This window comes from Puma concolor, unplaced genomic scaffold, assembly GCF_028749965.1.
Source record: "Puma concolor isolate L17-30 unplaced genomic scaffold, mPumCon1.1.hap2 unalloc_scaffold_57, whole genome shotgun sequence".
Lineage (NCBI taxonomy): Eukaryota > Metazoa > Chordata > Mammalia > Carnivora > Felidae > Puma > Puma concolor.
This window is the reverse complement of record NW_028240266.1, coordinates 112,146-128,745: the sequence shown is the minus strand read 5'-3', so window position 1 is coordinate 128,745 and position 16,600 is coordinate 112,146. Positions and strand designations below refer to the sequence as shown.

Here is a 16,600-nt window from a genome sequence, read left to right as displayed (position 1 = left end):
CTAGGATGCAAAGATATTTCACCATGTGCAAATCCATAAATGTGACATACTGCATTAATAGAATGAAAGATAAAAATCACATGATCATCTCAATTGATGCAGAAAAAGCATACGACAAAATTCAACATCCATTCATGATAAAAGCTGTCACTAAATTAGGTATAGAAGGAAAGAATCTCAACATAATAAAGGCCATGTATGACAATACTCAATACTTAACATCATATTCTAACAGTGAAAGGTTGAAAGCTTTTCCTCTATAATCAGAAATAAGACAAGTGCTCACTCTTACCACTCCTATTCAGTATAGTACTAGAAGTGTTAGCTAGAACAATTAGGCAAGAAAAGAAATAAAAGTCACCAGAATCAGAAAGAAAGAAAGAAAGAAAGAAAGAAAGAAAGAAAGAAAGAAAGAAAGAAAGAAAGAAAGAAAGAAGTAAAAGTGTGTCTATTTGCAGATGACATTATTTTAAGTATAGAAAATCCTAAAGACTCAACCAAAAAAAAATAATAACTTGTTAAATTTAATGAATGAATTCAGTAAAGATGCAGGATACAAAATCAACATACAAAAATCAATGGTGTTTCTATATACTAACAATGAATTATCAGAAAAAGAAATGAAGAAAATAATCTCACTTACAACAGCATCACAAACTATAAAGTACTTAGGAGTAAATTTGGAAGAGACACAAATAGAAAGATATCCTGTGTTCATAGATTAGAAGAATTATTAACCTTAAAATGTCCACACTAAGGCAATGCCATCTATAGATTCAGTGTAATTCTTAAGATTCCAATGGCATTTTTTACACATACATAAAACATAATCCTAAAATTCATTTGGAACCACAAAAGCTAAACCAATCCTCAAAAGAAGGGTAAAGCTGGAGGATCACAATTTTTTACTTCAAACTGTATTATAAAGCTATAGTAATCAAAACAGTATGGCACTGGCATAAAAACACACACTTGGACCAATGAAAGAGAATCAAGGGCTTAGATACAAACTCATACATATATGGCCAACTTCTATTTGACACAGAAGCCAACAATATTCAAGCAAGCCTAGAATACTCAATGGAGAAAAGAGTGTCTTCATTAAATGGTGTTAGGAAAATTGGATATTTACATGACAAAGAGTGAGATTAGACCCCTGTCTTATACTGTTCACAAAAATCAACTCAAAATGAATTAAAGAATTAAATGTAAGGCCTGAAAGCGTACATAAAACTCCCAAGGGAAACGGAGAAAAAAGCTCTTTGATGTTGCTCTTGGCAATGATTTTTTGGATGTGACTCCTACAAAGCACAAGCAACAATATAAAAAATAAATAAGTAGGGCTACATCAAACTGAAAAGCTTCTCTGCATGGCAAAATAACCATAAGAGACCCTTAAATACAGAGAACAAACTGAGGTTGATGAGGTTTGGAGGGGAGGTAAATGGGTGACAGGCACTAAGGAGGGCACTTTTCAGGATGAGCACTGGGTGTCATATGTAAGAGATGAATCTCTGGGTTCTACTCTTGAAGCTAAGACTACACTGTATGTTCACTAACTTGAGAATAATAATAATAAAAAAAGAATCAACAAAATGAAAAGACAGCCTATGTAATGGAAGAAAATATTTACAAACCATGTATCTTATAAGAGGTTAATATCCAAACTATATAAGGAACTCATATACCTCAATAACAAAGAAACCAAATAACACAATTTAAAAATGGGTGAAATATCTGAAAAGACATTTTTCCAAGGAAGATATTCAAAGGGCCAACGGGTCCATTAAAAGGTGGCTCATCCTCGCTAATCATCAGGGAAATGTAAATCAAAACCACAATGACGTATCACCTCACACCTGTTAGAATGGCTATCATCAAAAAGACAAGAGATAGAAAGTACTGGTAAGGATGTGGGAGAAAGGGAAGCCTCGTGCACTGCTGGTGAAAGTGTAAATTGGTGCAGCCAACGTGAAGAGTATGAAGGTTCCTCAAAAAATTAAAAATGGAACTACATATGATCCAGAAATTATGATTTGGGTATATATCCAAAGTAAACAAAATCACTGTCTTGAAGAGATAACTACATCTTCACATCCATTATAGCATAATTTATAATAGCAAAGACATGGAAGAAACCTAAGCATCCATTGATGGAGGGATACATAAAGAAAATGTGGGGTATATATACAATGGGATATGAGGGTATATATGAGTTTTGGAAGCGTGTGGGTGTTTAGGAATTTGTCCATTTCTTCTAGGTTGTCCAGTTTGTTGGCATATAATTTTTCATAGTATTCCCTGATAATTGCTTGTATCTCTGAGGGATTGGTTGTAATAATTCCATTTTCATTCATGATTTTATCTATTTGGGTCATCTCCCTTTTCTTTTTGAGAAGCCTGGCTAGAGGTTTATCGATTTTGTTTATTTTTTCAAAAAACCAACTCTTGGTTTCGTTGATCTGCTCTACAGTTTTTTTAGATTCTATACTGTTTATTTCTGCTCTGATCTTTATTATTTCTCTTCTTCTGCTGGGTTTAGGCTGCCTTTGCTGTTCTGCTTCTATTTCCTTTAGGTGTGCCGTTAGATTTTGTATTTAGGATTTTTCTTGTTTCTTGAGATAGGCCTGGATTGCAATGTATTTTCCTCTCAGGACTGCCTTCGCTGCATCCCAAAGCATTTGGATTGTTGTATTTTCATTTTCACTTGTTTCCATATATTTTTTAATTTCTTCTCTAATTGCCTGGTTGACCCATTCATTCTTTAGTAGGGTGTTCTTTAACCTCCATACTTTCGGAGGTTTTCCAGACTTTTTCCTGCGGTTGATTTCAAGCTTCATAGCATTGTGGTCTGAAAGTATGCATGGTATGATCTCAATTCTTGTATACTTATGAAGGGCTGTTTTGTGACCCAGTATGTGATCTACCTTGGAGAATGTTCCATGTGCACTCGAGAAGAAAGTATATTCTGTTGCTTTGGGATGCAGAGTTCCAAATATATCTGTCAAGTCCATCTGATCCAATGTATCATTCAGGACCCTTGTTTCTTTATTGACCGTGTGTCTAGATGATCTATCCATTTCTGTAAATGGAGTGTTAAAGTCCCCTGCAATTACCACATTCTTATCAATAAGGTTGCTTATGTTTATGAGTAATTGTTTTATATATTTGGGGGCTCCTGTATTCGGCGCATAGACATTTATAATTGTTAGCTCTTCCTGATGGATAGACCCTGTAATTATTATATAATGCCCTTCTTCATCTCTTGTTACAGCCTTTAATTTAAAGTCTAGTTTGTCTGATATAAGTATGGCTACTCCAGCTTTCTTTTGACTTCCAGTAGCATGATAAATAGTTCTCCATCCCCTCACTCTCAATCTAAAGGTGTCCTCAGGTCTAAAATGAGTCTCTTGTAGACAGCAAATAGATGGGTCTTGTGTTTTTTTTATCCATTCTGATACCCTATGTCTTTTGGTTGGCGCATTTAGTCCATTTACATTCAGTGTTATTATAGAAAGATACGGGTTTAGAGTCATTGTGATGTCTGTAGGTTTCATGCTTGTAGCGATGTCTCTGGTACTTTGTCTCACAGGGTCCCCCTTAGGATCTCTTGTAGGGCTGGTTTAGTGGTGACGAATTCCTTCAGGTTTTGTTTGTTTGGGAAAACCTTTATCTCTCCTTCTATTCTAAATGACAGACTTGCTGGATAAAGGATTCTCAGCTGCATATTTTTCCTGTTCATCACATTGAAGATCTCCTGCCATTCCTTTCTGGCCTGCCACGTTTCAGAAGAGAGATCGGTCATGAGTCTTATAGGTCTCCCTCTATATGTTAGAGCACGTTTATCCCTCGCTGCTTTCAGAATTTTCTCTTTATCCTTGTATTTTGCCAGTTTCACGATGATATGTCGTGCAGAAGATCGATTCAAGCTACGTCTGAAGGGAGTTCTCTGTGCCTCTTGGATTTCTATGCCTTTTTCCTTCCCCAGATCAGGGAAGTTCTCAGCTATGATTTCTTCAAGTACCCCTTCAGCACCTTTCCCTCTCTCTTCCTCCTCTGGAATACCAATTATGCGTAGATTATTTCTTTTTAGTGCATCACTTAGTTCTCTAATTTTCCCCTCATACTCCTGGATTTTTTTATCTCTCTTTTTCTCAGCTTCTTCTTTTTCCATAATTTTATCTTCTAGTTCACCTATTCTCCCCTCTGCCTCTTCAATCTGAAGCGTGGTCATTTCATTTTGCAGCTCGTTTATCGCATTTTTTAGCTCCTCCTGACTATTCCTTAGTCCCTTGATCTCTGTAGCAATAGATTCTCTGCTGTCCTCTATACTGTTTTCAAGCCCAGTGATTAATTTTATGACTATTACTGTTAATTCACTTTCTGTTACATTGTTTAAATCCTTTTTGATCATTTCGTTAGCTGTCGTTATTTCCTGGAGATTCTTTTGAGGGGAATTCTTCCGTTTGGTCATTTTGGATACTTTCTGGAGTGGTGCGGAACTGCAGGGCACTTCCCCTGTGCTGTCTTGAATAACTCGCGTTGGTGGGTGGGGCCGCAGTCAGACCTGATGTCTGCCCCCAGCCCACCGCTGGGGCCACAGTCAGACTGGTGTGTGCCTTCTCTTCCCCTCTCCTAGGGGCGGGATTCACTGTGGGGTGGTGTGGCCTCTCTGGGCTACTTGCACACTGCCTGGCTTGTGGTGCTGGGGATCTGGCGTATTAGCTGGGGTAGATAGGCAAGGTGCATGGGGGGCGGGAGGGGCAGGCTCAGCTCACTTCTCCTTCTGTGATCCGCTTTGGGAGGGGCCCTGCAGCAGCTGGAGGGAGTCAGGCGCGCCGCCGGAGGTGTGGGTCCGCAGAAGCACAGCGTTGGGTGTTTGCGTGGCGCAAGCGAGTTCCCTGGCAGGAACTGGTTCCCTTTGGGATTTTGGCTGGGGGGTGGGCGAGGGAGATGGCGCTGGCGAGCGCCTTTCTTCCCCGCCAAACTGAGCTGTGTTGTCCCGGGGCTCAGCAACTCTCCCTCCCATTGTCCTCCAGCCCTCCTGTTCTCGGAGCAGAGCTGTTAGCTTATAACCTTCCAGATGTCAAGTCCCGCTTGCTGTCGGAACACACTCCGTCCGGCCCCTCCGCTTCTGCAAGCCAGACTCGGGGGCTCTGCTTGGCTGGCGGGCTGCCCCTCCGCCCCGACTCCCTCCCGCCAGTCTGTAGCACGCACGGCCTCTCCGCCCTTCCTACCCTCTTCCGTGGGCCTCTCGTCTGCGCTTGGCTCTGGAGACTCCGTTCTGCTAGTCTTCTGGGGGTTTTCTGGGTTATTTAGGCAGGTGTAGGTGGAATCTAAGTGATCAGCAGGATGCGGTGAGCCCAGCGTCCTCCTACGCCGCCATCTTCCTCTCCGTCCTAACTCTACTATTCACTGATTTAATACAGAATATTTTTCCCCCACATAGAAGAGGTGTCATATATTAATGTCAAATTAAAAAAAAAAAAGAATTTGCTACCAAGACACACAATTGAAATTATTTATTTTTATTTATTATTTTGAAAGAGAAAGAGAGACAGAGAGAGAGAGAGAATGAGTGAGTGAGGGGCAGAGATAAAGAGAGGGACAGAAATCCCAAGCAGGCTCCATGTTTTCAGGGCAGAGCCCCATGTGGCGCTTGATATCATGAACCTCAGACCATGACCCGAGTCAAAATCAAAAGTCAGCTGCTTAACCAACTGAGCCACCCAGGCACCCCAGAATTTAAATTTTATTACTAACATGCAGAGATTTAAAAGTGTAACTCTAAGAAATTAGATAAAAAACGATCTATCAAATGAAGGATAAAATGGTAGAAAAAGCAAAGAAATAAAAGTCTTTGAAATATAATTTTGAGTAAAACTTATATTCTTAGATTTATATTAACTTCTCACCTGTAAGAGTTTTCACTCCATCCATCAATTTATCAAGATCAACCTTCCCATTATCTATAAAAAAAGGTAAAGATAAAAATAATAAAATGATGCAGACTCAGAAAAACAGAGTATGAAAACCTTATATTGTGAAAGTCCACTTCTTTTCATTGTGCTCTATGTCAATCCTCAACTTATAAATCCAGTTCTTCAGAAATTCTAGGATAGAAGACGTGCCCTATTCCCTATCAGAGGTGAGCCAACTATCGTCCATTGGCCAAATCCAGCCCACTGCCACGTACCTTTTTATTTGTTCACCACCTAGCTTTATATGGCCCATGAGCTAAGAATCATTTTTACATTTTCAAATGATTGTAAAACCCAAAAGGATATTATTTGTGACACATAAAACTTACACAAATTTAAAATTTTAGTGTCCATAAATAACATTTTATTGGAACACAGCCACACTAATTTGTTTACACATTGTTTACAGCTGCTTTTGTACTACAACAACATTACTGAGAAGTAGGACAGAGATCACATCAACCACAAAGCCTGAAGTATTTATTATTTGACCTTTATAGAAACATTGCTGACCCTGCCCTAGAAGATAGAGTCCACTCAGAGGCAATTTATACTCCTGAATTGTTTAGATTCACCCTACTTTATAAACCTGGAAGAAACTATTATTGATGTTGGCCATGTTCTATGACCCTGCTCAATTATGGTATATCCATAAAGCCTACCTATCATTGTATGATAAAAGGAAAAATGAAGTAATCTTTCATATATTCCCAATATAATTTTTTTTGAAAAGTCTTTTCAATTACTATGATAATCATGGAATGGCCAGTGACATATGACTGGTGTATTTTTGAAGCAATTGTTAAAAAACTTCATTCATCTCATCATAGGCAAATTTCCCTTTTTTTTCTTATTTTCCACTCTTTACTTAGTCATCATACATTAGTTACTGACAAGTGGTCAAGAAGTTCCTAAGAAGAGTTCCTAAGAAGAGGTATGGTATTTAACAGGATCACAAAAGATTGCCACTGAAACTGCTAGGTTGGCTCGTCACATCTCCACAGATTTTGATGGTAATGAGACAATGAGCCCAAATGGATTAAGATAGTTTATTACTTATACCCAAGAAGTAAGATCAGCATGGTGTTGGATCTCTGCCACTTTAGTCCCAGAATACAACACGGAACCAGCTGGACAGTGGACGGGTGGGACATGCGATGAGTCGTTCTGCTGCTGGGAAGCTCACTCAAATGGTACCCAACAAGTTTTATAGACTTATACAGAAATCTGCAGCTCTATCCTAAGGGAGAGAGGCGGAAAGTTGTGTTCAACTGAAACTAAGGAGATGAATGAGAAATGACCTTGTGACCGTCTCCTGTAGATAGGGAAACAGATGGAGACACTGCTTGGTGGCAGCTCTTCACAAGGCTGTCTACTTCCCCTTGTTCCAGGAGGAACTGTGACGCTTTCAAGAAAGACTATGGTAAGATTGTGGTCAAGATGTATTTATGTGGCCTAGGTGGAGATGTGCAAAGTTGTGAGAGAAGAACCATTTCCCTCAAATTACGTATCTAATATTTGAAATGTGCTAGGTCTTAAGGGCACAAAGATAATTAAAGTACACTTTCTACTTTCAAGGACTTCAGAGTTCGGAAAAACTGGTTATGCTGAGTAAACAAAATTCAGAGATAGTGTACTTTTATGGAAGACTCTGATCAAATTGCCTGAAATTTTCCCATATACACCACATAGGAATTTTCCTTTTCCATAAATAACAAGTTAAATTAGGAGATTAGTATCTATTATTGTCGAGCCAAGTATTTTATTTATTGATATATATTTTTTAATATAATTTACTGTCAAATTGGCTTACATACAACACTCAATACTCATCCCAACAAGTGCCCTCCTCAATGCCCATCACCCTCTTTCCCCTCTCCCCCACCCTCCATCAACCCTCAGTTTGTTCTCTGTATTTAAGTATCTCTTGTGGTTTGCCTCCCTCCCTCTCTGTAACTATTTCTTTTTTTTCCCCTTCCCATCTCCCATGGTCTTCTGTGAAGTTTCTCAAGATCCACATGAGTAAAAACATATGATATCTGTCTTTCTCTTACTTATTTCACTTAGCATAATACCTTCCGGTTCCATCCACGTTGCTGCAAATGGCATGATTTTATTCTTTCTCATTGCCAAGTAGTATTCCATTGTATATATAAACCATATTTGCTCTATCCATTCATCAGTTGATGGACATTTTGGCTCTTTCCATAATTTGGCTATTGTTGAAAGTGCTGCTGTAAATATTGGGGTACATGAGCCCCTATGCATCAGCACTCCTGTATCCCTTGGGGAAATTCCTAGCAGGGGGTCATAGGATAGTTCTATTTTTAGTTTTCTGAGGAACCTCCACACTGTTTTCCAGAGCGGCTCTACCAGTTTGCATTCCCACCAACACTGCAAGAGGGTTCCCATTTCTTCACAGCCTGGCCAGCATCTATAATCACCTGATTTGTTCATTTTAGCCACTCTGACCACTCTGATCACTTGGTGTGACGTGGTATCCCAGCGTGAGTGTGGCTTTGATTTGTATTTCCCTGATGATGAGTGATATCGAGCATCGTTTCATGTGTCCATTGGCCATCTGGATGTCTTCTTTGGAAAAGTGTCTATTCATGTCTTCTGCCCATTTCTTCACTGGATTATTTGTTTTTCAGGTGTGGAGTTTGCGAGTTCTTTATAGATTTTGGATACTAGCCCTTTATCCGATATGTCATTTGCAAATATCTTCTCCCGTTCCGTTCCATCGGTTGCCTTTTAGTTTTGTTGATTGTTTCCTTTGTAGTGCAGGAGCTTTTTATCTTGATGAGGTCCCAATAGTTCATTTTTGCTTTTAATTTCCTTGCCTTTGGAGAGGTGTCGAGCAAAAATTGCTGTGGCTGAGGTCAAAGAGGTTGTTGCCTTTAAGCAAAGTATTTTAAATATACATATGTCCTATTGTAAAAGATAGATTACAAACTGTAAGAAGAATATGAAAATCATCTAGGCCTGGAAATCGGCTAACTTCCTTTTTTTTCCCTATAATTTAGAAAATTTATTTTATATCATTGAATGATGTTTAGAGTTAAGCCGATTTTTAAAATATCACTCTTATGCAGGGGCGCCTGGGTGGCTCAGTTGGTTGAGCGTCCGACTTCGGCTCAGGTCAAGATCTCGCAGTCTGTGAGGTCAAGCCCCCCACCTCGGGCTCTATGCTGACAGCTCAGAGCCTGGAGCCTGCTTCAGATTCTGTGTCTCCCTCTCTCTCTGCCCCTTCCCTGCTTGTAGTCTCTCTCTCTCTCTCTCTCTCTCTCTCTCTCAAAAATAAATAAGAAACATTAAAAAAAATTTAAAAATTAAAAAAAATTAAAATGTCATGCTTATGCAAACATAAAAATATGTGAGATACACTTGCAATTACTATAATTTCATATTTAGAATCTAATTCTTTTAAATTGCTGTTCAGCTCTTCAACTCAGAATCACTGGTGTCTGCTTTTGTCTCCAAAATATTGTCCAGTGTGCTATCAACAGCACTGGTGACACAGCATTTCTTAGATGAGGGCTCCATTAGAGTTTTTTATTGAAAGCAAACAAGAAATTAAAAATGTTTCTTGAGAGTAGTTGACACATAAGGCTACATTGGTTTTAGGTGTACAACGCAGTCATCGGATAGGTTTTTATACGTGATGCCACAGCACCACAGGTCTAGCTACCGTCTGTCACCATACAACGCTATTACAATATCATTGATTATATTCCTTATACGGTGTCTTTTATTCCCATGACTTATTCATTCCATTACTGGAAGCCTGTATCTCCTACTCCTCTGCATCCATTTTGCTAATACTCACATCCCCACCCCTCCGGCAATCAGTTTGTTCTCTGTATTTACAGGTCTGATTGGTTTTTTTGTTCGTTTATTGACTTTTTTTTAGATTCTACGTGTGAGTGAATTGATATATTTGTCTTTCTCTGACTTACTTCACTTAGCATAATACCCTCTAGGTCCATCTGTGTTGTCCCAAATGGCAAGATTTCATCTTTCTTGACGAATATGGCTGAGTAATATTCCAGTGTGTGTGTGTCTTCTTTGTCCATTCATCTATTGATAGGCACTTAGGATGCTTCCATATTGTGGCTATTATAAATAATGCTGCAATAAACATAGAGTGCATCTATCTTTTTGAATTAGTATTTTTGTTTTCTTTGGGTAAATACTCAGTAGTGGAATTATTGGATTATATGGTATTTCTAGTTTTAATTTCTTGAGGAACCTCCATACTGTTTTCCATAGTGGCTGTACCAATTTACATTCCCATCAGTAGTGCACAAGAGTTCTTTTCCTCTACATCCTCACCAACAATTGTTATCCTCACCAACACTTATTATTCTCATTGTTTTGATTTTAGCCAGTCTGACAGGTCTGAGTTGATATCTCATTGTGGTTTTTATTTGCACTTCTCTGATAATGAGTGATACTGAGCATCTTTTCATGTGTCTTTTGGCCATCTGTATGACTTCTTTGGAAAAGTATCTATTCAGATCCTATGCTCATTTTAAAAATCAGATTTTTTTTTTTTTTTTTTTTTTTGGTGTTGAGTTGTATAAGTTCTTCATATTTTTTGGATATTAACCCCTTATTGGATATATCATTTGCAAATATCTTCTCCCATTCAGTAGGTTGCCTTTTTGTTTTGTTGATAGTTTCCACCACCGTGCAAAAAAGGCTTTTATTTTGAGGTAGTCCCAATAGTTTACTTTTGCTTTTGTTTCCCTTGTGTTAGAAGACATATCTAGAAAAATGTTGCTACAGCTGATATCAAAGAGATTACTGCTTGTGTTCTCTTCTAGGACTTTTATGGTTTCACGTCTCACAGTTAGGTTTTTAATACATTTTGAATTTATTTTTGTGTATGGTATTAAAGAGTGGTCCAGTTTCATTATTTTATATGTAGCTGTCTAGTTTTCCGGACAAATGGTCCAACAATACCATTTGTTGAAGAAACTGTCTATTCTCTATTGTATATTCTTGCCTCTTTTGTCATAGACTAATTGACCATATCATCACGGGGTTATTTCCGGGCTCTCTATTCTGTTCCTTTGATCCCTGTGTCTGTTTTTATGCCAGCACCATACTGTTTTGATTAGTATGGCTTTGAAGTAGATCTTGAAATATGGAATTGTGACATCTCCAACTTTGTTTTTCTTTCTCAAGATTACTTTGGCTATTGGGGGTCTTTTGCAGTTCCAAACAAATTTTAGGATTATTTTTTCTAGTTTTGTAGAACGCGCTTTTGGTAAATTGCACTGAATTGTAGGTTGCTTTGGATAGTATGGACATTTTAACAATATTTGTTCTTCCAATCCCTACGCATGGAATATCTTTCTATTTGTTTGTTGTGTCATCTTCAAATTCTTTCACCAATGTGTTATAGTTTTCAGAGCACAGATTTTTTTTCCCTCTTTGGTTAAATTTATTCCTATTTCATTCTTTTTGGTGCAATTAAAGTTAACAAGAAATTTTGACAAGTTGATGTCTGATGTCCATCCTCATTGCTTGGAACTTTATTTTACCTTTGTGAGGGATTTGGCAGTTTCTTTTGCCTTCACTTACACTGTATGGTGTATCATAGGCAATTCTTTTGTGTATGCATCATTAACAACAGGTAGTATAGATTTTCTACTTGTGGGTTTCTTTCTTTCTTAGGTCCAAAAAGCATTTTGTTGTAGCTTTGCAATAAAATTTTGAAAAACAGAATTGTGGTCTTTCCTCCAATGGTGAGATGTTTTCTTCACTAATCATAAATTTATACTTTGCCACTGTTCCCATGCTTTTCCTGTATACACAACTTTCCCTTCAATTCTTAATGACAGCGCAATTTTTTTGGAGAAGTTTTTAAACAGCAATTAAACTCAACGCATGGGGTACCAACAATACACAACTGAAAGTGGTAATGTGCCACAGTGACAGGCTAAAACCAAATTCACAAATGCAGACTCAATGACAAGAATGTAATAACTCTACTATGTGATTGGTAACAATTATAAGATGCATCCTGATTCACATGCTAAAATGTGAAAGTATTATTTACATATATATATTTTTTAATTTTTTTAATTTTAAAGAATATATATTTTTTAAATAATGAAATATGAGGCTGATTCTGATTCTGCCATGGCCGTATCAGCTCTCTACAATCTATTTTTCCTGATGATTAGACTAAAAGTCTAAAGAAAACACAAAAAGCAACAACACTAGACTATAGAAGAGAACCAAAACTTGCAGAAGTGACTGGCAACGGGGGTGAGCCTTCTGTTTTGGTTTTCTCTTTTCCCTAATGGCTTTGTCCTGAGGGTGGGGCCCCAATCACAGAACTGCAAGGCAGAGCAGGAAGCTAAGACTGATTAAAAACTCCATCTCTTTGACCAGGGAAACCTGGAAAAGAGGCCCCTTCAGGCTGGAAAATATGGGGTAATTCCAGAGAGGAGAGAACAATGGAGAAAGGGATCCCCTAATTCTGTGTATGAATCTGTAAAAGTCTTGGGCTCACTTTTGAGTTGTGCATGCATGAGACAGATACAAAGAAAGCATTCTTGCAATGGCTTTGAGAACTGAATTAAGATTTAAACCAGGGCCCAAGTCTCAGACTAACCCAAGTGGCACATGCAGACAGACCCATAGCAGTAAAACAGAGCTTTGTAGAATGAACTGAGACTGGAACCATCCAGAGAAATGGGAGATGGAATTTGTGTTCTGAATCTCAGAGTTGATTACCTGCTAAAACAAAACCCACCAGCATTGTTCAATGAATTTTAAAAGGACCCAGAGTCTACACAACAAAATAGTTGACAAGGTTGAGGATACAATTCAGAATTATTTAACATACAAAAAGTTAGGAAAATGAGATCAATTATCAAGTGAAAAGGCAATCAACACATGCCAATCCTTGGATGACTCAAGTGTTAGAATTATCAGAAAAAAAAAAAAAAAAAAAAAAAGGCTCTAAAACAAATATTTTGGTCACAGAATCCCTTTACACTGTTAGAAGTTTTTGGAGACTCCAAAGAGCGTCTGATTATCTTGTATGCTAAATCGTAAAACAAGTGTTAATAAAATTCAAAGGACTGAAATCATGCAAAGTATGCTCGCTGACCACAACAGAGTTAAATTAGAAATGAACAACCAAAGGAAATCCGAGACATTCAAATATTTTGAAATCAAACAACACATTTCAAAGTAATCCATGAGTCAAAGAAGAAATTACAAGAGAAATTAGAATGTATTTTTATCTGAATAAAAATTAAATACATGAGACACAGTGAAGGTGGCGCTTAAAGTAAAATTTATAGCCTTAAATAACTATGTTAGAGAAGAAGAGAGATCTCAAATCCATAATTAAGTCTTTATCTTCATCTAGGAAAGTAAGAGCAAGCCAAACCAAAGACAAGCAGAAGGAAGAAAATAATGAAGATTAGAGAGGATATGAGAACAATGACAGAGAAACTCAATGCAACCAAACATTTAGTCTTCGAAAACATCATCAAAATTGACTAGCCAAGAAAAAAAGAGAGAGGACACAGATGACTACAATTAGTAATGAAAGAAAGGATTAACCCATTGAACTTAACAGTAATTTAAAGGCTAAAGAGGGAATACTGTGAACAACTTTATGCCAGAAATTAAACAACTTACATGAAATAGATTCCAAAATGGACACAAGCTGCCAAAATGGAATAAAAAAGAAACAGAAAATCTGAATAGTGTTGCAACACACAAGAAAATTTAGCATTGGAAATTTTCTCAGAGAGAAGGGACTATGTCCAGATGGCTTCTTTGGTAAATTATTACAAATAATTAAAGAAATAATATCAGTCCTACATAAATTATTTCAGAAAACAGAAGTGGGAAAAAACACCAATTCATTCTATGAGGCTAGTGCTACCTTAATACGAAAGCTAGACAAAGACATCACAAGACAAACTCCAGTGGTGATGCCTTGTAATGATACTGGGAAGGGATGAGTTTTAGTAGAAAAATCAAGAGCTCAGACTAAGACAAGTTAAGTTACAAGTTATTTGAGCTATCCAAGTGGAGATTGCAAATAGGTAGTGAATAAACCAAATAGAGATCCAAGGAGTGTTTTAGGTTAGGAATAGCTATCAGTGATTCATTACCATACAGATAGAATTCAGAGCTCAAAAAGTAGGTAAGATCACTTAGAGAACCCATCAGAGCCTTGAGTTATTTCAACGTTTTGAAAGAAGGTACAGAAAAGTAGAAGAGGGGAAGATAAGATGGGGAGAAAAAAACCCCAACTAGTTTTATGATCAGGTTTACATAGAAATGGATCATTCTGCCCACTGTGTGTAGAGTGGATTTAAAAGTAACAAAATTATAGGCAGAGAGAGAGTTATCTAGCAGTCTAAGAAGAGATAAAAAGAAATAGAAAGAAGGGTAGTGATACAGAGCTAAAGAGTAGGAATGGATTTTAAAAATATTTAGGAGTTTAAATAGGCAGCAGCAAGTAATTAAGTGGGTAGAGATTTCTGGCAGGGTCAGTGAAGCAGAAAAAAGGATGATCAGTTTAAAAAGATATGGAATATATTAGATTACAAATTTTATCCTTGAACAGCTATTTGGGGTGGACTGAATAGAAATGTCTCAGAAGATTTAGAATAAAATAGTTTGAAGACTGGGGAGAAGACTGGAAAGAACATAACTGATGGTTCAAACAGATGGTTAAAAGTAGGGGTTCATAAAATCACTCAGGGAGAACACATAAGACAAAAAAGCAAATGGTTCAGATTGGAAGAACTAAGAAATGAAGCGTTAGCCAGCGTACGATCACTTTTAAATTTAATCCGTAGAAGTTTTATTCTACATTCTGACTATTCCTCAGATAAGCATTCTGGCTTCTCTGCTTTCTGTATGAAAACATGTTGATAACTTTAAATTTTAAAAATGAGGCAGGATTTCTTTTTACTTTAGAATGGGTTCTACTCTAAGATACATTTCCTTTCAGCATCAAATAATCCTAATTTCAAAAATTCTCATATGCACATTCACAGGCAAAGCTCTGCAGAAACGCAGAGAAATAACCACAGTGCTTACCGTTAACTGGTAGGTTATCTGTTAGACTTTGAAGCTCCTCTCCTGTGAGCACGATTCCCATGTTTTCTAGAACAGTATTGACTTTACTTCTTTCAACCTTCCCTCCTCAGGAAAGAGACATAAGGAATGACAAAAAATACTAAAATATGAAAGAACATTAAATACTAGAAATCTATCAGTGCTCTGTTACTATTATATTGAAAATGTTTTTACTATTAATATGAAAAAACTAGGAATAAGGAAAAATAGAATCCTTTTCAGTACTATTAATATTGCTTTGAAACATGAGTACCAAACTCTATTTTAACATCGTGTTAAAGAGCCTTAAGCTTTGCCTTGATGAAACTATGGACAAGAAATAATTTATGAAGGGATTTTGCAACTTAAGCTAAAGACAACTAATTGAATTTGCTTTGTGTCTATGTCAGACAAAGCATTATATAGATGCTCAGAAACATAATACATATACTTCAGAATTTCAGGGAGAGTTTTCATTTACTGAGTAAATATGTTCTTATTCATCCTCGAATAACAACAAAAAAATGAGACGGGATACAATAGTGACAATTATGCCATTCTAAACCCCTGACAGAACAGTTGACAGTCTCTCTATGCTGGTTTCTTTATCCTTTGATTTCTCTTGTCCAATTCTTCTAAAATTCTCTCCCCTAATCACATTCCTTCATTTTTTTTTCTAATAGTTTTGTCATTGGCCAGAGGGCATGACATGACAGCATTTATTTTGCCCCTGGTGGCCTGGGTTATATATAGAGAGAGAGATATATAGATTGATAGATATAACTTAAAATCTGCCTTTTCTAATTACTTTAAATATATATATATTTTAAATGCTAGAAGAGAAATTTAAAAAAAATTAAGTTTATATATTTAGAGAGAGAGAGAGTGAGTGGGAGATGGGCGGAGAGAGCTAGGGAGAAAGAGAGAAAGAATCTCAAGCAGGCTCCATGCTGCCAGCACAGAGCCCTGCACAGGGCTCAGTCTCACAAACTGTGAGATCATGACCTGAGCCAAAATCAAGAGTTGGACGTTCAACCGACTGAGCCACCCAGGCGCCCCTAAAGAGAACTTTTAAAACTTCTCCCATGGTACCATAAAGCTAAGTATTCTAGAAGGCTACTAAAGTATCTTTATGGCTTACCATCAACTGGAAGCTTCTTTAGCAGCCTCTTTTGTTCTTTATCTGTTAGCTCAATACCCATGTTCCTCACAAAATCTGATAGATGTTGCACATTAATATTTTTCCTTTGAAAATATGAAACGTGATCATTCAAGAATTTTATAGAATAATTATTTCAAGTAATAATTTAATAGTGTTAAGCATGTTTCTTCCTAACTTGAGCAAGTTCAAAGATATAATAAGATATATACATCCATACAGAATTGAGAAGGGTCATATATCAAATTTGCTTAAAAATACTGAAAAGTATGTTTTCTTAATCTGACAAGAAGTCAAAGTAGAAGAGAATAGATTTTACCTAAATAACTGTCTGATTAATGAAATATCAACA

The 16,600-nt window shown here is 37.1% G+C and overlaps 1 long non-coding RNA gene across 1 annotated transcript; it reads right to left on the bottom strand.

Moving 5' to 3' along the window:
• Positions 1-5,512: 5,512 nt before the first annotated feature.
• On the bottom strand, positions 5,513-15,177 carry LOC147571125 (uncharacterized). Its single transcript, XR_015247669.1, has 2 exons — positions 15,072-15,177; positions 5,513-5,969 (listed from the first exon to the last, which is right to left on the bottom strand). It is a non-coding gene; the product is annotated as an uncharacterized LOC147571125 (long non-coding RNA).
• Positions 15,178-16,600: the final 1,423 nt, after the last annotated feature.